The 23,256-nt window shown below is 43.2% G+C and overlaps 1 pseudogene; it reads left to right on the forward strand.

The window, feature by feature from the left end:
* The first annotated feature begins 10,659 nt into the window (after positions 1–10,659).
* Positions 10,660–21,587, forward strand: LOC147708078 (chromosome-associated kinesin KIF4-like; annotated as a pseudogene).
* The last annotated feature ends 1,669 nt before the right edge of the window (positions 21,588–23,256 follow it).

A 23,256-nucleotide genomic window follows, 5' to 3' on the forward strand; every position in this document is an offset into this window, starting at 1 on the left:
GGATAGGCTCAAGTATTCATACAACACAAGACTGTAACATAAAAGGGGTAGCTATTATCTTAAAAAAATCCCTGAATGCAAAATTGGAGTCTGAAGCAGTGGATAGCAAAGGTAGATGGGCAGTGGCTAAAATCAGGATCGAAGGATCAATATTTACGATTGCAGGATATTATGGCCCAAATATTGATGACTCGTTTCCTCTTAAGAAACTATATTCAGAACTGCTGACATCCCCAGCCCCGATAATTGTAGGAGGAGATTATAATGTCATTCTAGATCCGAAAGTAGACAGATTGCCTCCTTCTAAACAAATGAATTCACCAAAGATGAGGGAATGGCTGGGAATATACAAAAAAGACCTAAATCTGGATGACATCTGGAAGCAAAAGGGAGAGAAAATCTACCCCTTTACTTTTCACAATAAGAAGCTTGGGCATAAATCCAGAATAGACTTCTTCCTAATAAATAACTTAGTCCGGGATAAGGTTAAAAGCATTGAGCACCAACCGGCACATTTATCGGATCATTCAGCAGTTTTATTAAAGCTCTTTCTACCTCAAATTCCAACCCCGACTAGATGGACATTGGACCGCTCGATATTAACGGTGGAAGATATGGTGAATCAACTTTTAGCGACCACCATCAATTATTTTACAGATAATGATATATAAACTCCTAAAAGAGTAATATGTGACGCATACAAAGCGGTAATTAGAGGTAATTTACTCAGTTTGGGAGCCCACAAAAATAAGCAAAGAAAGTTAGACATTAAAAAACTAGAAGTAGAAATCAAGGAAACAGAAATACAGCTAAGTAGGTAAGAGAAAGACTAAGAGAGAAGAATCGTAAGTTAAAAGAAGACCTGACAGACTATCTGGAGAATATTGTTCAAGAGAAATGGGAGAATAGTAAATTGGCTAATTATGAGAACGGGGAGGGCTGCGGAAAGATGTTAGCATGGACATTGAAAACAGACCAGACAAGAAATACCATTCTAAGTGTATATACTAAAGATCAATCAGCTTTATGTGTGGAGGATATCTCTATAAGACAAGAGTTCCTAGACTTTTTTTCAACGATATACAAGGAAGACACAAACCCCACGGAAGAAAACATCAAGAACTATCTAGAGGATATACCTTTGCCAAAATTAACTGAGGAGGAAGTGGATTATTTGAATAGCGAAATAACAACAGAAGAAGTGAGAACTGCTATAAATAGTTTAAAAAGGGGGAAAGCTGCTAGTCCCAACGCACTTCCTAATGAATTTTACATCGCTCTAAAAGAGCCGTTAATTGCTTACCTGAAAGGGAGCATGAACAAGATTTACATGGATTGTGAAAAGATCCCTGATTCATGGAATGACGCAACTATAAGTCTAATATTAAAACCAGGGAAAAATCCAAAGTTGTGTGAGTCTTATAGACCAATATCACTACTTAATTGTGACTATAAATTGTTCATGATCGTATTAGAAAAAGATTATCAAAAGTAATGCCTAAACTAATTGATCGGGATCAGAAGGGCTTCATAAAAGGCAGACAAATTCAAGAAATTATACATGAATTATTAGCTGCGGTAGATGTAGCTATTTTAGAGAAATTACCTCTTACAATTATTACGTACGATGCGGCGAAAGCCTTTGATAGTGTGAATTGGGCCTTTCTAAATAACATTATTAAAAAAAACAATCTAGGAAGTAAGTTTAGTCACATAGTGAAGGAAATCTATAAGAGCCCCAGAGCAAAAATAATAGTGAATGGTAATCTGACAGGCAATATTACTATTCAGAGGGGCACGAGGCAAGGTTGCCCCTTGTCTCCACAGCTTTTCAATTTATAAATTGAACCACTGGCGTGTGCTATCAGAAATCATAGACAAATAACACCATTTAAATACCGGAACTGGTCAAAGAAAGTGGTACTATATGCAGATGACTTTATGGTGTTCACGGATAACTATAATTTCTCAGAAAAAGCAATTAATGAAATAATGAACAACTTCGTCAAGGTCTCAGGATACTTGATAATAGCAAGACAGAAGCAATGAGTTGGAATAGCAACTCAATGCCAGCTTTCTCACAGGATAAAATAAAATATCTAGGAATAATACTAACCAAAGATCTGGAGAAAATACCACAACTAAATTTAAATATAGTAGTAAAAGAAATGAGAAGACTTTTTAAAATCTGGTCCGGTTTATCATTAAACTTTTTGGGTAAATCAAACGCAGTCAAAATGACAATCATCCCTAAATTTACGTATCTTTTCAATGCCATTCCGTTGGAGTTTAAAAAAGTAGCTCTTAAAAAAATACAAGGAGAAATATCCAGCTTTATTTGGTCAGAGAAAAGCACAAGGATACCTTGGAACAAACTCAGAAGAAGAAAGGAACAAGGCGGTATAGCAAGCCCAGACGTGTTTGAATAGCTTAGAGCTTTTCAGTTTAAAAACTTCAGAACCCTGCTAAGAAAACACTGTGTATACCCAAATTTCCTACAACATCTTACAAACGGAGAAGATCCTTTTCTCTTCAAATTTGGCCATCCGAAATTCTTTAAGAAAGTAAAACTGAAGATTCTAAATAATGCGGTCAAATTGTGGACACAGATTAGAAACGTAGTGAAGATCCCATATTATAGTAATATGGCCCCAATATGGGACTCACCTGGAACACCGGAGTGCTTAAATGACGCATTATCTAGACCACTCAGACAATTAGGACTTGAAAAATGGGGACACCTTCTATTTGAAAACTCCTTAATATCTTGGGAGCATCTACACACAATAACGGAAGGAAAGGTTTCAAAGTTTAAATATTATCAACTGAATAGCTGGGCAAATACCATACCAAAAGAAGCAACAGACAAGGGTAACCTTGAAGAAGAAATGCTAAAAGAAGCCACAATAAAAAAAGAGGTATCGAAATGGTATTGGGCGTTAATCGAGACTGGAGATGAAGGCTTAACAATATCAGACAAAATTTGGAGAAAAGATTTCCCTAACGAAGAGATTGACTTGGAAATGATTTGGATAAAATCTTCGGAAAAATGTTGGGCATGTGTGAAATCGGCAGCTTTAAAAAGAAATCATCTGCTTTCAATTCATAGAGCGTATTGGACACCAAAAAGATTATCGAAGTTTAAAGGTGCAACAGTAAAAGCATGCAGCAAATGTGGTGAAGAGAAGGCGGATGACATTCATATGTTTCATCGATGCCCAGCTCTTATGGGTTATTGGCAAGAGATTGGTAAGACATTATCGGCGGTAGTGGATACACCAATAACTGTAAGTACGCCTTTAATTATTTTCGGGATTAGAACAGATGTTCTAAGGCTAAGTAAACTTCAGGAAAGCCTAATTTATGTTCTGATATTGTTAGCAAGAAGAGAGATTTGCATAGATTGGGTGAAACCAGTAGCACCGACACATGAGGATTGGCTGAATTCTGCCATTAAAATGTGTAGACTAGACAGAAAAGGGAAACGTACCAAAAGGTCGCTGTTCTGGGAGATATGGGAAAACGTTACCACCCCTAGTTGATAACATAGTTTCCTTTGTCTCTCTCTTCTTTTCGCTGCAGTTCCTTTTCTTCTCCCTCCTAAGTGTTTTTTCTCTTTTTCTTCTTTTCGTTTCCTTTTCTTTCCCTTTTTTTTTGTATACCAATGATTAGAGCAGAGACAATAATTTCCAGGCAAGATCGGAACTCTGCCGAGTAGCTATATAGCTAGCTCATCCCAGAAACGTTGGAATTATTGTGCAGGATAAAGGTAAATTGGAGTACATTGACTGGTTTCAAGTAACAGCTGGAAAACAATTGGGTCAGTAAAGGCAACCTTTTGGAAAAACCGTCAATTCTCTTAAATACCCTTTTATCTACTCTTTCGCGATATGAGGTTAAAAAAAAAAAGGAAAAGCGTAAGCAAATACGTTGCACCATGCGATCGAAAATGCATTCCCCAGAGATCCTTTCTGGGGAAGCCAGCTTGCATAATGTTGGCATTTTGCGTTGATCCCCGTCGCAAATAGATCCAGCTGAGGTCTGCTCCATCGGGAGAATACTGCGTCGAGAGCATGTTGGTCGAGCTCCCACTTGTGGCAAATGGAGCGTTGCCTGCTTAGAGAGTCCGCCAGGGTGTTGTCTGCTCCTGGGACGTACTCCGCCCTCAGCGAAATGTTGTGTTGGAGTAGCCACTTCCAAATTCTCTGCGATTCTTGAGACAACGTCATGGATGTGCATTGTGGTGGTGTTGTCCGTCCTCACAAGCACTGGGGAGTTCCTGATTCTGGGCAGGAAAGCTCGAAGAGCCAGGTATACTGCCCTCAACTCTAACAGGTTGATGTGGAGCAGTTTTTCGGCTGGCGACCACTGACCATGTATCTGAAGTTCCTGCAGGAACGCACCCCATCCTTCCAATGATGCATCTGTTGTTATCACGTGTGGGGAGATTGGAAGCAGGAACGGAAGGCCCTGGTTCAGGTTTTTTGTTTGAAGCCACCAGTGCAGGGCCTTTACCATGAACGGAGTGATCCTGAGTTGATCGTCGAAGGATCCCGTACTCTGGATCCACTGGGATGATAACGCCTCCTGTAAGGGACGCATACGGAGGCGGCAGTGTGGTACTAGGAGGATGTTGGAGGACATCATTCCTAGCAGTGACTTGAAAAGTCGCACCTTGATGGTCTTTTTGAGCTGAATGTGTGTTGCCAGCAACCTCAGTTTGGCCTGACGTTCCTGTGATGGAAAGGCCTTCTCCTGATGTGTGTCTAGAATCGCTCCCAGGAAAGTGAGGCGTTGAGAGGGCTGTAGTACTGACTTTTCTTGGTTGAGTGTAAGTCCAAGTCTCTCGAAGAGCTGAAGACAGGCGTTGGAAGACCTGTTCACACCTTCTAGAGTGGGAGACTTGATGAGCCAGTCGTCCAGGTAGGGGAATACCTGGTGATGTTGCTGGCGAAGGTAGGCTGCCACTGGAGAGAGGCATTTTGTAAAAATGCGTGGCGCCGACTGGTAATGTCTGCCCGCCACAGTGAACCTTAGGAATTGGCGGTGACTTTTGTGGATGAGTATATGGAAATAGGCGTCCTGGAGGTCTAAGGACACCATGAAATCCCTGGAATTGAGAAGTTGTAACACCTCTTGAATGGATACCATACGGAACGATTGTTTTTTGAGGTATGTGTTGAGGTTCCTTAGATCCAGTAGAGGTCTCCATTTCTTCTCCTTTTTTCGTATCACGAAAAACCGTGAATAGAATCCTTTCCCACTCTGACCTCTGGGAACTCTTTCTACAGCTTTTTTCTGAAGCATTAGTGAGAGTTCCGCTTGAAGAAGATTCTTGTGTGGCATGGGACATGGGGGGTTTGAGGGAGGTGTGTCCACAAACTCCAGAGTATGCCCGAACCGAACCAGTTGGAGAACCCAACGATCCATAGTTAATTTTTGCCAATTGTGGAGGAAGTTGGAAATTTTGCCTCCAACTACGTAACGTGGAGAAGAAGTGGAGGTCTGTTGGAGAAAGAAGTCATTGCCTTCTGGCGGAATCTTTCTTTCCTCCTCTTCCTCGAAAGGAGGACTTATTGTAAGAAGACTGGCCTTGTTGCTGCCTCTGTTGGTATTGAGGTTTGTATTGCTGGGACGAGCCATAGGAGGATTTGTACCCCTGATATCCACCTCTTGTCTGCTGGCCTCTTCCTCTGGAGCCCCGAAAGGAAGTAGTTTTGTATTGGAGGGTACCCAGGGCTTTTGCGGTCTCGGTGTCTTTCTTGATACCCTGCAGCATATCATCGATATGCTTCCCAAAGAGAAGCTCTCCGTCGAACGGCATGTCCAGTACCTTGGCTTGGACTTCCGGCCGGAAAGATGTAGCTTTCAGCCAGCCTTCGCACCTAAGGACAGCTGCCCCCGCCAGCTGGCGAAATCCTGTAGAGGCGATATCCATCGCCACGTCAATAATCTCCGAGGCGGACCGCTCTCCCTCAAGAAGGATTTTCTTTACCTGTTCCTTCTGCTCCTCTGTCAGCGTGCCTAGGTATGGAGCAATATCTGCCCACATCTGGCGATTGTAGCATCCCAAGAGCGCAAGCGAGTTTGCCACCCTGACGTTAATGGCCGACATCAACGAGAACCTCTTACCGATGTTATCCAGTTTACGGCCTTCCTTGTCCGGAGGTGCAGTCAGTGCAGCAGCTGGGTTGTTGGATTTCCGCTGCGCGGCCTGTGTAATCACGCAGTCCGGTTTAGTATGGCTCGTAAGGCATGCCGGAGCCGTGTCCGGGGCCTTGTACTTCTCATCGAGCCTGGTCGGCACTGCAAGTAGAGATGAGGGATTTTGCATTATCTTTACCCCCTGGTCCCAGACGTGGTCAATATTAGGGATTGACCGGACCGTCTTCTTGAATGGCTCCTATAGGAAGCAGTCCTGAGGTTGCGTGGTCATCTCTATTTTGAACCTTGCCGCTGCTCGCTCTATAACGTTATGAACCCCCCCAATGACTTCTGGAGGCTAATCCGCCTGTGCCTGGTCTGGGGATGCTGGATGTAAAATTATGTATTCGTTCCACTCATCATCCTGTATCTCTCCCTCTTCCTGTTGACCCTCCTCGTCTTCTTCCACTGCTTCCTCTTCATCCGAAGATTGTTGCGGAGGCAAAGATACAGGATCTGGGGTAATTACCAGCGGAGGTGGTCTATGGCGAGGAGGAGGAGCTGATGACTCGGTTTGAGATGGCACTACTGGAGGTGGAGGAGTAGGCGGAAAACGCTGTTTGTAGTCCGCTATAAGGAATTGGAGGTCCGTGACAATTGAGGCCGGGAGGCACACCATAGGTTGTGAAGGAGGAGGCAAATGATATTCCTCCTGGTATGGGACTTCTGCTTGACCCATATCTTCGTAATCCGAACTCTTGTGGACCTTAACATGTAGCTGTGATGGACTTGTTGCAGTAGGGAACATGGCGCCATCATCAGAGTCCTCAGTCTCCAGTATATTGGCCAGTGGCAGTGGCTGGACTCTGCTAGGAGACGTCGCCTCTGGCGTCAGCGTATGCGTTGACATCCTGAAGTGTGTATAGGTATACTTCAGCTTGGGAGAGCATTCCGTCGACGGGGTGGTCGTCGACGGTGGGAAGCTGACGGCCACAGCAGACTTCTCTGTCATCTTCACCGACGACGATGTCGTCGACGGTATCGTCGTCGACGGTGGTTTCTTCGTCGACGGCAGTGTTGGAGTTGCCGTTGGCGTCTTCGTCGACGATCTCGTCGGCGGCGGCTTCGTCGATGCTGGCTGGTGTCGACGGTTTCGTCGACGCTGGTGTCGACGTCGATGGCTTCGTCGGCGATGAAATCGTCGACGAGGTGGTCGTCGACGTCGATGGGACTTTCGTCGACGACGATGGCTTAGACTTTGTCGACGAAGGAGATGGTGAAGATGAAGATGTTCTTTTGACAGGAATAATAGATGGTATAGACCTACCCGACGACGACGTAGTTGAAGTAGATGTCGTCAAGGTGGTGAAGGCAGATGCTGTCGACGTAGAGATGGTGACTGTTGACGCTGTCACAGGCATTGCAGAAGACACTAGCACAGGCTTCTTGAAGGTGGTATCCTGAAGAGAAGTCTTCACTGCCATGATTTTTGGACGACCCTCTGAAGACTTAGGCGTCTTCTTTTGAGGAGGCATATTAGACGGACCTGGAGATGTCTGTCTCGGCCTTTTAGAAGAGGAGTGTGAGCTCCTAAAGGAACCCTCGCTCTCACCTGAGGAGACTGCTTGATCCTTGTCCTTCAGTCTCTGAAGCCACAGAAGCAGGCATCCCTCTCTGTCTTTTAGAGTCTTGACAGAGAAAGTGCGGCAGACCTTACAGTCCTTGGCAGAATGGTCAGGGTAGAGACAGTAGAGGCAGTCTTCATGTTTGTCATCTACATGCAGTCTCAGCTTACAACACGAGGCACAAGGTCTAAAGAGCCCTTTTTCAGGAGTGGTAGACATAGTAGACTCTAGCCCTCCTTCACAAAAGTAAACATGAAGAGAAAAATATGGAATAAATCCAGAAATACCAGAAACCTGAGCTGAGTTCAGTGGAGACTCCCTTAGCACGACGTGCGGTAGAAAATCTGAGGGACTAGGGCTCCTTCCAGGAAGGTTCTAGAGGGTGGTAGTAGCTGATTGGCTCCTGGCCAAAGTTTGGTCCTTTTTTACAAAAGGACTCAGATAGGTTACTAATGTGAGGCCTCCGGCCTATTAGTGTATATATGTCTTTAGGACATTACTATTTTATATACCGGGGACTCCCACCCCGACGACGGGGAATGATTCAGGCATGTGAATCTATGAAAGATACCCATAATACTGGATAAACTTAAGTATCACAATGTAAATATGTCAAATGTAGAACCGCACATTAAAAGAAATCAACGACCTCAAAATGAAACAATTATAACACTGAAAATAAAGGTCAGTGAATAAAAACACTGTGTCTCATTCACTGACTTTTTTTGCATACTTGCAACTAAATACTTTTGCAACTAAACTTCAATAATGATGCAGCAGAAAAGCTGTAGGAATCCCTACATGACACATAAACTGATTTTACGACATTGCAAGTAATACGTGAATAAATGTGCACAATCTATACTTTAAAGAGACATGAGAAATAAATCTGAAAACTTAGGGGCTGATTATGATGGTGGGCGGACTAGGTCCACCCACCATTGTATCAGTGTTTGGAACTGCCCGCCAGACATGCGGCGGTCCCACCACTGCAATTAGGATGCGCCCGCCATAGTGGCAGGCGCATCCTGGGTTTTTAACATTGCGGGCGGTGCTGCTGGCTGCAGCACCGTGCGCACTATTAAAAGTGCTTGCACTGCATTTCGCTGCACTACGTGGCAGACACAAAGCGGTGCCTGCCACGCAGTGCAGAGAAATGCAGGGGGTACCATGAGTGCTCCCCCAGTGCAGCACCACGTTCCCCCACAACAAGGGGGGCCCACTACGGGCACCTGAATCCCTTTTCGCCTGTCTTTTTGCGGTGGGATGACCGCCGCGAATAGACAGGCAGAAAGGGATATCCTAATCCTACAGTGGCACCGCCATAATTCTTGCCAATCTTTTAGGTCCGCAAGGCTAGCAGTAACGAACCGCCTTGATGAACCGTCGCGGACGGTCGTTGCGTCCGCCACATATCGTTGAGGTTTCCCCCCCACCATCGTCATCTGGCAGGGGGAAAACTGATGTCAGATGGCGGAAGGACTGCCACAGACGGCCCGGTGGTGGCAGTCCTTCCGCCATCATAATGACTCCCTTAGTTACTGCATTGTAAAAGTATGCAGATGATTGTAGAATATATTAAATCATGTTAATTTGAATAATATAGGTTAATATTTCACTAATCAACCTTAGCATAATTATTTCAACATATAATAGAATGGTAAAGTGATGTAATCATGTGTTATAATGCTCTTAACCATCCTATGGAGATAGTAAATTGTGTGAAGAATTAATGAGATCAAACATAATTTAGATAACTTTGTGTGTGTTATTGAAGGTTTCCGTTCTGAATTCCATCTTCTGTGTATGTGATAATTGTGCACTGAATGAGAAATGCAAAAAGTGGTGCTGTGCAGTCATATTGAGTGTAAACCTCCTGAAACCCTTAGACAATAATCTTCATGTGTGCGCTAATATAGAACACTTGAAACTAGATTCATATTTAATCATATGAAATAATTTTACACGTTGGTACTTTGAAATTGCAGTAAAATGGCAAAGTTACATTAAATCTTTGGAACAGAAACTTTAACATCTCAGAATGCTCATAAGTTGAAAGGGGATAATAGAATATTGCTTAATTTTATCGAAATGTTTATTTCATTACTTATATCCTGTACATTCCTAAATTGACAATATTCTAGGCCTGTATTGTACTATCGTATACTCATGAGAAGCTTTCTCAAACTTACATTGAGAAACAACTTACATTGAGAAACAAAACAGTTGCTTCCTATAAGGAGTTCTCACTCACTCAGAAGGACTTTTACAACAAAATGGATACTTTGGGAAAATTTGCTGTGGAAAAATTATCTGTGTAGAAAATAGAAACCTTCTCAGGGGTCTCACTGATACTTAGTCCTTTTAAACCAACAAAGAAGAAATTGGCACAGAAGCTGAAATATAAAAAGAATATCTTTATTAACCTCAAATGAGGGAGACTACGTCACACAAAAGCATTAGCAACTGAATGAGGCAGTCTGAGGAGTACAGAAAACTGGGGCCTTATATATGCTTAGGGTTACATAGTCAGCATAAGACCAAGGGGCAGTCCTGGCTCATGTAAGCATGCAAAATGACTAATATGGGCATGCAAGATCTGCTTGCTCAACAAAGTGGGAGGAACTAACAGTTGCTAATTCTGGTGAACACATCCTGACATTTACAGACTAGAAACAGTTGCAAGGACAGCTGCAAGCTCAACTGAGCATGTGCGAAGGTGGAAGATGCTAAATATAGTTTGTTTCTAGGCAGATTACAAGAGCAGTCAACACTGAAGGAGGACAGAGCACATGGCGAGCATGTGGCAGCACATGGCTAACTAAAATGGCTGCCAAAAATACAAAATGGCGTTCAGCTCATGCTAACAAATCCCTGCAATATTTAACATATGGGTGGCACGTACACCCAAGACCAAGAAAATGAACCTACGGTGGGCATTTCCCCACATTTTGTGCGTACCATGTTCAAAGAAACCGAACAGAGACCTGATTGGGAGCGTATACTGAAAGTATCCTACCTGGAGATCAACAATGAGGAGATCTTAGACCTGTTATTCTTAGAAACAAAATCTTCTTAGATCAACTATCAAGAAGATTCTAAAGAAGGCATAAAGATTGTGGATTTGACTGAGCGTGATGGGGTCTCTCTTCTGGAAACTGTTTCCTGACTGGAGCAGGGCATCAACGGTTGGACGGTGACTTTGACTGCCATGAACTCCCAGTCATCATGCTGCTGTGCAATCTTCATAATTTTCATCAACCAGAAAATGCCATCTTCACCATCTCCATCGACCATAGAAACATTTCTGATCAAACTAGCAGCTTTCGCTCCAGACTGCATTTGGTGGACTTAGCTGAATCTGAATGGCAGAAAAAGACCAAGGCAGAGGGTGATCGTCTGAAGGAAGTTAATAATATCAATCGAGGTTTACTGTGCCTTGGCAATATCATCAGCACCTTTGGAGAAGAAAATAAGAGAGGGAATTTTGTCCTATATTCAATTCAATTCATGTTTATTTGTTTGATTAATTAAAATCTTACAAAACAGATATATATTTAAAATATCTTTAAGTAATCAGATTTTTAAAAACGTCATGCATTTCATAAAAACGAAATCTAATTAAAATTTTCTTTAAGATTTTTCACGATCACCGATATAAATTTTACAAAAGCAGAGTTCATTGGTAGATCTTTCGGGTTTAGACAAGCCATTACTGCTTGTCTACAAGTCCTTATACCTCGGGCATTAAATAACCTCCTGAGGATTGCTTTCCTTTCTGTATCCATTGCAGAACAAAGACATACCAAGTGCAGAATATCTTCTTGTCCCAGTTTACATAGCCTACATGTCATATTGCCCTCAATGGCCTTCCATGGTGGAAGATGGCACAAGCCTGGCCAGAGTCCAAAGCGTACACTTATAAATGATCGCTTACTTTGGTGGGACCATGGAGTTTCAAGGTATTTTTGGACTTGCTTTTTTTTATATTCGTTTATAATTGGCCATGCATGCTTCCTTTTTACCAATAATTCTTTGTCTTTTAGCAGCGATAAATGAGTAACCAATTTATTAATTGTTTTTTTAAAGCTTTCCTGGGTGATTGTATTTTCCCAAATTGCTGTTATTCCAAATTCTTCTTTTGCTTTATTTAGATAAGCCCAGGCTTGGAGTTTACGATTGTCTCTTACTTCTTGCCATAAGGCTCGGGACAATTGATTATCCTGGTCATTTTTTACACGGTTCCAGCTATTTGCTTTTCTAGTGAGATCTTTCCTCTGGGGGAGAAAACTTCCATTCTCATTAAATAGAACGCCGAGATATCGGTAGTTATCAACTTGCTCTAGCTGAGTTTGTCCCAGCATCCATTTGTTTTTTTGTCTTCTATTCCTTGTGACCACCATTACTTTTGTCTTTGCCTCATTTATTACCATTTGATTATCCTTTGCATAACTAAGTGTTCGATTAATTAGTCTTTGCAGTCCTACTTTTGTCTGACTCAACAACACCACGTCATCTGCATACAACAAATTTGATAATTGTGTTCCTGCCAGCCTTGGTGGATGTGAGTTCACTTCGTTTAGTGCATTGGTGAGGTCAGCTAAAAATAAGTTAAAAAGTAATGGAGCAAGGACGCAACCCTGCTTAAGGCCACGCGTCACCAATATTTTACTGGATAAGGTTCGCCCATCACCGATCCTCACCCTGACCCAGTTTTCGGAATACAGTAATTGAATAAGGTTCAGTAGTGAGCCCGGGATTCCATAATCTTCAAGTTTTTTCCATAGAAGAGACCTGTTTACAAGATCAAATGCCGATTTAAAATCGATGAAACAAAGATAGAGGGACTGTTTACATAAAAGTGCCTTATCCGTTAAAACTGATAGAATTAAAATATTTGTTGCAGTACCTAAACCCTTAATGAATCCGGTTTGGTTTGGGGGTAAAATTAGCTTTTCTTTAACCCAATCTGACAGAGTTGCTAGTAGAAGACCCGCAAATAGCTTTGCATCCGTGTCTTGGAGTGTGATCAAGCGATAATTTTCTGGTAGTTGCCAATTACCCTTCTTGTAAACGGGAGATATTAATGATCCTCTCCAGGATTCCGGTATTTGCCTTGTTTCGACAACTTCATTAAACACCTTTGTCAGGTAAGTAGCCCATAGAGCCGGGTCCTCCTTATAAAGTGCAAATGGTATTCCGTTGGGTCCCGGTGCTCCATCCTTTTGTTTCTTTATTAGATTGGCTACTTCGATTTCTAAGAAGACTTTTACCAGATCCCTTTCTTGCCCTCTTTCGGTCTGCAATATTTGATTGTTCTCCTTGGGGCTGAATTCTGATTCAGCAAATAGGGACTTTTTAAGGAATCTTACCCAATCCTCTTCCGTTATTGGCGAGGCTACAACGTGTTTGTTAGATATGTTAAGATCATTAATTATTTTCCAAAATTCTCTAGAGTTTGTGAGATTACTTGCGTGAAAGATTTTTGTCCACAGTTCCTGCTGGGCTTTGTTTTTTGCAGACCACAACAATTTTCTCAAGTTATTGTTCACACTTCTCAGTTGATTTCTAATTTCCTCGTTCTCTGGTAACCTGGTTAGCTGTTTCCTCAGTTTGTTACGGGTCCGCCTTATTTTTTTAATTGTGTGTGGAAGGTTAATATCAATATCTCTTTTTACACTTATCCTTCCTTGGGTTTTCCTACTACTTGAAGTACCTTCATCCAATTCGATTGCATTCTTGGTAAACTGTTCCCATTGTTTAAGAGTAGATTGGATAGAATGGTCATTAAAACATTCTTGGACCGATTTTTGGGCCTTTTTTTCCAAAACATATTTTTTATCTGGTTTCCAAATGAGTTTCCTATGGTTAATCGTACTGATTTGACCTTGGATAGTTAAATAGTTTTGGTGTTTTGGAAGTTCAAAATACATTTCTAATATTTGCTGGCTATGGTCACTCTCAATTACATTTTTTAGTCTATAAGAACCAATTTTATCAAAAATATCTATTGACAATAATGTGAAGTCTATTCTTGATTTTGATTCTTGATTGTGAAATGACCAGCCAGCAGGTTGATCAGTTGGGAATCTACCGTTTAATGTTCGTAGTCCCATTGCTTCCAGATCCATCAGTAGATATTTTCCAATTGAGTTTTGTTTGGTATTTATGCTAACGTCGAGTACCTGTTCCGGGATGGACCATTCGTAATTTTGAGATTGGATGAAATCATCCCGTGTCATTTGAATCAGCAAGTTTATATTAAAATCCCCCGTAGCTAAAATATTAACGGACGGGTCAAGTATTATTTGCTCCAGTACAAATGCTACTAGTTCGACACTTATGTTCTTGCGCGATGACTAGTTCGGTGGAATATATATGTTGATTATTATTAACGTATTTATGTTTTTTTGCTCACCGGTTGTAAATGACATCTTTACTGCTTGTATATTTGCGTTATTGGTGACTACCTGTTCATGCTTGATTTGCAAATCAATCCTAATAAGTATTGCCAATCCCCCACATGGACGACCAAATTTGCAATATCTGATTGCTGGCACATAGTACCCTTTATAACCTTGCAGAAAGAAGGGGTCTGTTTCCCAAGTCTCTTGAAGACATATGATTTGATAGAGATTTGCCAGGGAATCTATTTCAGAATTTTTGATCTTTTTACACAAACCATTTATGTTCCAGGAGCATATAATAACCGGTTGCCGGGCATACTTCCTTTCTTCCAATTTATAACGTTTTTTTTCCTGTCAGTGGTCATGTAGTGCAGTCCTTATCCAATTTTCGTTTATTTGATTAAATTCTACAACTTTTATTTCTTCCGTGCACTCTTCATTGGCCTGTTGTGTACTACCCTGTGGGTTTTTTAATATAGAGTACACCGGGTTGTTCTTTGGTTCCCAGGGAGACTTTTTTGGAGGTTCCTCCTTTTTAAATGGAGTCGGGTAAGGCTTGGGCATAGGTTTACTAATTTGTATCCCCCAACTTTGAAAGATCTCTTGCTCCTGCATGATTTGATCCACTAAACAAACAGTTTTTAACGTTAAGATTGTGTGTGGTTGGGTGCCTTCCAGATTTTTTACAAAGCCCACAGATTCTATGTCTTTTGTTGTTACTTTCTCTAATGAAGGAATTGATTTCATTAGTTGTAGGATATTACCTCGATTCAAAATGTCACTGTTGCCTCTTGAATATTGTCCTATACAGAAATTCAAAACTGACCAGGCCGTTACAAGGCACTCTGGGTGACAACAGCCAAACTTTGATAATAGAATGGCCAGTCCTACTGACTCCAACATAGAGGAAATGTTAAACACGTTGCGCTATGCAGTCCGGGCCAAGCAGATAAAGAAGCCAGTGATCAACTTAGACCCTCAGACTGCTGAGCTCCAGTGCCTGAATCTGCAGGGCCAGGAACTCCACGTGTTGTTGTTATAGGCTCATGGTAGCACTCTGCCCATGCTATCCAACATGGCACCCTCTGAAAACCTCCAGTCCTTGATGGAGCTGAACAAGTGCTTGGAGGAGGAGAATGACAAATTGTGCTGCAAACTGAGTGACTCCGCTGGGCAGACTGCCCACATGCTGGAAAGGGTCATCATGACCAAACAGGAGAATAAGATACTGAATACCAAGATTGAGGAGCTCCGCCAGAAAGCTGCGTGCAAGCTTCACCTGCAGAAACTAGAAAAAGCCTTGGAGGACCAAGTGCTGAAGGAAAACGCTGAGATTATCCGAGGGCTGCTGCAAGTCAGTGTTGAGCTCAAGGATGAAAGTGCTGTTATTGCACCTTCAATTGAGGCGATGGCTGCAGAAGCTGGATGTAGTGAGGAGAAAAAGGAGAAGGAAAACAAGCATTTGCAATTCAATAGGTCTTGCATTAGGAAAGTTTGAGCTATTGGTCTTGTAAATGACAATTTTTTTATTTATGTGTTGGTTTTGAAAATAGCTAAATTAATAGCTTTGTCATTTACAATGCCAATAGTTATAACTTTTTGCAAATGTGACACCTATAGCATTTGTAATGCAACATGTTTTGTATTTACGTGACTTAGATGTAATGATATTACAAATTACAATGGCTTTTAATTTTTTAGAATAATTAATACTTAAATAAAAGTGATTTTAATTTATAATGGCAATAGCTTAAACTTTTGTAAATAACTTTTGTGCAGATTATGTTCAGTGTATTTTATTGTGACGAAAATCCAAGAACAGAATTGAAATATTAACATCTTTTTGTGACATTTGTAATAAAGCTTGAAACATTGAGAGAAAATATTTGAACCAGTTGTTGTTGAATGGTTGCGCAGATTGATGATGGGGTGGCACTGAGTGGTGCTGTGGTGGTGCTGAGTGGTGCTGTGGTGATGCTGAGTGGTGCTGTGGTGGTGCTGAGTGATACTGGGATGGTGCTGAGTGATGCTGGGGTGGTGCTGAGTGGTGCTGTGGTGGTGCTGAGTGATGCTGTGGTGGTGCTGAGTGATGCTATGGTGGCGCTGAGTGGTGCTGTGGTAGTGTTGAATGGTGCTGTGGTGGTGCTGCTGAGTGATGCTGTGGTGGTGCTGAGTGATGCTGTGGTGGTGCTGAGTGGTGCTGTGGAAGTGCTGAATGATGCAGTGGTGGTGCTGAGTGGTGATGTGGTGGCGCTGAGTGATGCTGTGGTGGTGCTGAGTGATGCTGTGGTGGTGCTGAGTGGTGCTGTGGTGGTGCTGAGTGATAATGTGGTGGTGCTGAGTGATGCTGTGGTGGTGCAGAGTGATGCTGTGGTGGTGCTGAGTGATGCTGTGGTGGCACTGAGTGGTGCTGTGGTGGTGGTGGTGCTGAGTGATGCTGTGGTGGTGCTGAGTGATGCTGTGGTGGTGCTGAGTGATGCTGTGGTGGCACTGAGTGGTGCTGTGGTGGTGCAAAGTGGTGCTGTGGTGGTGCTGAGTGATGCTGTGGTGGTGCTGAGTGATGCTGTTGTGGTGCTGAGTGGTGCTGTGGTGGTGCTGAGTGATAATGTGGTGGTGCTGAGTGATAATGTGGTGGTGCTGAGTGATGATGTGGTGATGCAGAGTGTCCACAATTGTGTTGTTTGTGCAACAAGTGAAAAATGTTTAAAAACTGAAACAGTTCCCCTACAGCCAGTTGATCTGCCAAATACTGTTTGGTCAAAATTAGCAATAGACTTCATTGGCCAATTTGGTACACTTCCTAGGAAGATGAAATTTGCCATAGTAGTGGTGGATTATTACAGCTAATGATGGGAGGTAAAATTTGTAGAAGAACCCAACACTCTCAATGTCAGTATATTTTTGGAAAACTTATTCAGAAGAGAAGGATTCCCTAAAGAAATTGTGTCGGACAATGGTGTCCAGTTTATTTCTAAAGAGATGAGAAGTATTTGGTCATAGCGAAGAACCTACGCATCAAGAGAGAGAGTTTCTACGAACTACAACTTCAAAAGAAAAGAATTTCCACATTTAAAAGACTTGGAACAATATCGTTTTTTTTTCAGAAGAGGAACAGGCTTGTATATTTTCATTCTATATTCAACTCTAATTAATCTTGAGTGACCTTGGATTGTTTATTTTAAAATTTAAAAGCTTAACACTTTCAACAAGTGAACCAGATTTGTTATCTGGAGATCTGTGACTTTAACTTCATTCATTTAAGAAATAGAGTTGAAAAGAACCTGTGAAGTATTCAAAGAAAAACATAACCCGAAGTTTGAAGTTTTGGTGTAATTAGGCTGTATATTTACAAGGTGACAGTTCGTTAAGGGCTTCCAGCCGTGAACTGATTGAAAATAAATTATTTCACTTTATCACTACACCCTTTAAACGCTGTGACATTTTCCTTAAAGCACGAGTTTTGCTTTAAAAGAAATATATCCTGGAGCCTGTTTCCTCTCAAGTGCGATTCTTTCTCTCTACATGTAAAATAACCAGCAGCATTTATCTGGCTTGAATTTACTGCTTGTCAAGTATCGAGTGAAGTCTTTCGATTGCGAGAAAAACTGTGATTTAAGCATCCACTGAGATCTGCTATGTTTCATAACTCAAGGCTGGTAGCTCATGTTTCAAAAATAAATACCCTGTCGACTGAATGTAAAAGAAAGCGCGAGTCTAAAGTCTTATAAATAAACAGGCATGTTAAGTCAACTGCGAGATTGACGTAATCTTTGCCACGTGTACATGCTCCAGCGCGCAGCTCATCAGAGCTCGAGCAGTTTCCAAAGTAAACAACCTCGCAGTGGAGAATCCTTTCTAGAGCGTCGAAGCTTCTAGTGACTCGAGTTAAATGCACATAATATAAACGCAGTGTGAGGGGGCCCGAGTTTCACAGAAATACACTAAACAAGTTGAGGGTGACAGACACAGCAGAAAGGAAATGTAAAGGGCACCTCGAAATTAAATTTAAACACAGTCAGTGACGCACTCAACACTGATTTGGAAGTGAATTCATTTCTTGGCTCACGACGATGTTGCTTGGCAGAGCAGTCCCCGAGTAACACTGAGAGAGCAGAAAATAGACAAGACGCATGGGGAGCAGCAGCCTTTGATGTGCCGGCCGGCCATGCAGTGAATAATTAGGGGAGGAGAAGTGCCGGCCTGAGGCTGAGCACAAAGCAACAGATGGCGATTCTTTCTCTCTACATGTAAAATAACCTGCAGCATTTATCTGGCTTGAATTTACTGCATGTCAAGTATCGAGTGAAGTCTTTCGATTGTGAGAAAAACTGTGATTTATGCATCCACTGAGATCTGCTGTGTTTTATAACTCAAGGCTGGTAGCTCATGTTTCAAAAATAATTACTCTGTCGACTGAATGTAAAAGAAAGCGCGAGGCTGAAGTCTTATAAATAAACAGGCATGTTAAGTCAACTGCGAGATTGATGTAATCTTTGCCACGTGTACATGCTCGAGCGCGCAGCTCATCTGAGCTCGAGCAGTTTCCAAAGTAAACCACCTCGCAGTGGAGAATCCTTTCTAGAGCGTCAAAGCTTCTAGTGACTCGAGTTAAATGCACATAATATAAACACAGTGTGAGGGGACCCGAGTTTCACAGAAATACACTAAACAAGTTGAGGGTGACAGACACAGCAGAAAGGAAATGTAAAGGGCACCTCGAAATTAAATGTAAACACAGTCAGTGAAGCACTCAGCACTGATTTGGAAGTGAATTCATTTCTTGGCTCACGACGATGTTGCTTGGCAGAGCAGTCCCCGAGTAACATTGAGAGAGCAGAAAATAGTCAAGACGCATGGGGAGCAGCAGCCTTTGATGTGCCGGCTGGCCATGCAGTGAATAATTAGGGGATGAGAAGTACCGGCCTGAGGCCGAGCGCAAAGCAACAGATGGCTTTGATGTGGGTGGAGGCAGGCGGCAAGCTCGTGCACGAGGCGTGCACTTCCGAAAATCCGCTGGAGAGCCCTTGCTTGGCGTGAAGTATGGTTTGGCTGCATTCGGGCTCTTTTCCTAATCCTGCGGAACAGGAAAGGCGAGCCCTAAAAAAGCAACTGAATCTGATCCTGCTACCAAGAGGACGCCCAATGGCTTTACTACCCAGCATGCCGTGTGACAGGCCCAGATGTCAAAAGAACTGAATGAGTTAAGTAAAGCCCTTCTGTTCAAGAAAAAACTGGCCAAAAAGATGGTTCAGGTTGAGAGCCACCTGGAGCCCATCCAGTGTGAATATCAGAATAATGTGAAGAACTTGGAGGCTGCCAAATGAAAAGAAAGAACTTGTTCTCGCCATTTAAACAGTGAAAAATAGATGTTAACCAAGCAAAGCTAAGTGAACACTGGCGAAGAGACTGCAGGAGCTGGAGTGACAGATGGCTGCTCTAAAAACAAAACTGGGTGAGCGGTTGAAGCTTCTTAAACTGAGGGAGTCAACAGAACAAACAGTCTCCCGACTGAACCTCGAGATTCAGGGATGAAGACACAGCGTGTGCAGCTCATGAAGCAGATAAAAGAGGAAGCTGAGAAGCTCCGCCAATGGAAACAGCAGAAGAATAAGGAAGTGATTCAACTGAAGCAAAAGAACATCAAGAGGCAATATGAGCTGCTCAAATTAGAATGGGACTTCCAGAATTGAGGAGGCGGCTGCTGCAAACAAACACCACTAGGATGTGAGCCATAAACAGAGGGGGTCTGTAGATAAACACAAAGGGGCAGATTTACAAGCCCTTGCGCCACGTTTACGTCGCCTTGCGTGACACAACAGCGGCGTAAACGTGGCGCATCCCTGTGAGGCTTTTACAACGTGACGCATCTAGGGAGATGCGTCACGTTATAAAGCCCAGTGCCACAATGGGGGCGTTCCCACACAGGGTGGGCGTTCCGGCGCCTGTGCGCCTCGCAAAAGTGCCTACGTGAAATCTACAAGATTTCACGGAGGCACTTCCACGACGATGCTACGTCAATTCCTTATGCCTGCTTGAAGCAAGCGTAAGGACTGATGCAGCATGTTAAGTTTTGGGCGGCCCTGAGCATTGCTGGAGTTGCGGCGCGCTTGTGACGCGACTCCAGCGATGCGCCGCCTTTACGTCACGAGATGCGTCACGCATCTGACTACCCTTGCGCCACAGTGCGCCGCATTGTAAATGTGGCGCATCTGCCGTGACGCAAGGGTAGTTTTGCGTGACACATTTGTTCTGGAGCATCTCTGCTTATATGCAGAGATGCGCCAGAACTCGTAAATATGCCCAAATGAGTTTCAGAACTGGGGCATAGAGGGAGCTGCAGCCAGAGTTAAGAACTGTCTTGCTAATGTGGTGGAAATATAAGTCAGTACAGAAGAAGCCCAGAATAACTTGAACGATCTGCTGGAAAACAGAAAGATCTTGGTTCAAGATTTTTCTCAGCTCAAGCAGAAAAAACGGGCCAGAGAACACATCCCACACAACACAAAATCCAGAGGCAGATGAACACTGTTGCTGAACTGGAAAACACACAGTCATTGGTCACAAAGTAAATTGAGAGTCTGGAGACTGAGATGGAGCTAAAGAGTGCTTAAAAAGTGGACCTACAGCAGAAGCTTGTGGATGCGGATAGTGATGCTCCTCTCAAGCAGCAATCAGAAACAGTGACCACAATTGTGGACGTAAAGTATGCTTTGAAATACCTTATCAAAAAGATGGTCTCCGCCAAAGTGGAATGCAGTAAACAAGAGAGTAACCTATAGCAAGCCAAGGCTCATTATGCTAAGTTGCAAATGACTCTTTTTGATGAGCGTAAAGAGTTGGCAGAGATGGAAACTGAGCGCCAAATCCAACTTGTTCAACTGGAGCAGCAGCACCAAAAGAAGATCTTGTACCTGCTGAGCTAGTTGCAACAAGAAGCACCACCAACACCGGGTCCTCCATCAGTGGCCATGTTGGAGAAGGAGAGCCAGCTGCATGAGCAATTAAAGTTGCAGGGAGAGCAGCTCAACAAGATGAAGGATTTGTACGAGATGAATCAGAAGCTTCAGGACAGAATGAGATGTACTGACGGAAACCTTCACTTTTGCAAGTGGCTAGTGGTAAACAACTCTACAGCCTTCTTCACAATCCCCTCATGCATGCACAACCAGAGTCCTCTGATTCACCATTTGATTACATCCCTCCAAAGGGCGTGAGTGAAATCTGCAACAATGGCCAAGTTATGTCGATTAAACTGCAGAGAGGACCAAAGACTATCAAGGTGACAACTGAAGCCCCCCAGCCAGATGCTCAGGAGAATCTCAACAAGTCCATTCTGAAGAGGAAAAAGAAAGTTCTGGGAAGCAACTGTAGCGTCTTTGCCGAGTGCATGCCCATCAAAGAAGACAAATGACCCCGAATGAACAGAGTCCTTTCTAAGCCCAGGAGGCCTAGAAGGTAGAGGCTGCCAGGCTCTCTGATCCTGGCTGCCAGGAACACCAATTTTAAAAAGATTGATGTCAGTGATTTTAGTCAAACCTTTCACTTGAACTCTTTAAAATGAGATTGAATCGCCTTGGCCTGGGGTTCGTAACTGGAGGGCATGAAAACCCTCTGAAATCCTCAGCATCCGTCAGTCTTCATTGAAATTGTGAATATATTTGTGTGTTTGTCTGCGCTGGACGTTTGTTTAGCAACAGCCCTTGTCTTGTAAGCAAAAGGGAAGAGAATCCTGGTGAAGTCGAACAAACCCAGAAATTGCATCTTGAGACAGCTTTCTATGGAAGGTGCTTCTGACACCTCACAGAAACATCTACAAGATGCAAAGCACTGCAACATTTTCCACTTGCCCTTACTTTTAGTTGGCAGATCTACTGAAACTCAATATCTTATTGTTGCGGGTTTTTTAATGCACTGTAAACCTCTACAACTCTCTCATTATACATCACACTGATACTGTGATGATTATGTTTGTGCTTTATAAAACACAATAAATAAAATAATTAATAAAACAAAATAAAAAATAAAAAGAACATTTCTTTCTGGAAAAAAAGTAAAACAAATACATGTATTTGCGTATGTCATCATATTATATACTATGGGTGAGAATGCATCATATTTATCAATATATGGCACATGTCTGCACTGGCAAACAATCTGCTGCCTAGTGCCAATCCATGCAAACTTGCGCGATGATCCAAAAGTGCTTCTGTTATTAGGCGGAATTGTTTTGTGCAGGAAGGGACACCTTCCTGCACAAAACAATCATCAGAGTAAAAATAAACATACTTTACCCTGCTGTGGCCCCTGGGAGGTCGTGGCATTTTGACACCTTCCCAGATTTACCAGTCTTTGCATCTGGGAATGTGACAAAATACATGGATGGATGAATGTGAAACACCCATGAAACACCTTCCCAGCGTGGAGTAATGCAAGGTAGGGACTGGCGCTGCCTTCCATTACTCTAGATCACAGGTACTCATAGTACGGCCCGCGGGCCGCCAGCGACCCGGCAAGCCTTCCTTGGTGGCCCGCCGACCTTGCAGACATCTAACAGTGTGGCTCAGAGACTCTGCGGCTCTGTAGGGGCCAGCCATAGTCAGAGTGGAGCTGCAGAGCTAAAAGGTGAAATACAACACAGCCTCATGAATATGCGAATGGTCTTTTAAAGACCTGTGAAGTGCTTGGGTGCGGCTGTGTGTGTGTGTGCCCGGAAGCTGTCTCAGCCCGGGCACACAGGTAGGGCGAGATAACAGAGAGTGAGGGAGGGAAAGGGAGGGAGACAGAGGGAGAGGGAGGGAGAGAGAGAGAGGGAGAAGGAGGGAGGGAAAGGAAGACAGAGGGAGAGGGAGGGAGGGAAAGGGAGACAGAGGTAGAGGGATGGAGGGAAAGGGAGGGAGAGAGAGGGAGGGAGAGGGAGGCAGAGTGAGGGAGGGAAAGGGAAACAGAGACAGAGTGAGGGAGGGAAAGGGAGACAGAGTGAGGGAGGGAAAGGGAGACAGAGTGCGGGAGGGAAAGTGAGACAGAGGGAGAGTGAGGGAGGGAAAGGGAGACAGAGGGAGGGAGAGGGAGAGGGAGGGAGG

The sequence above is a fragment of the Lissotriton vulgaris genome, chromosome 6, assembly GCF_964263255.1.
Source record: "Lissotriton vulgaris chromosome 6, aLisVul1.2, whole genome shotgun sequence".
Taxonomy (NCBI): Eukaryota; Metazoa; Chordata; class Amphibia; order Caudata; family Salamandridae; genus Lissotriton; species Lissotriton vulgaris.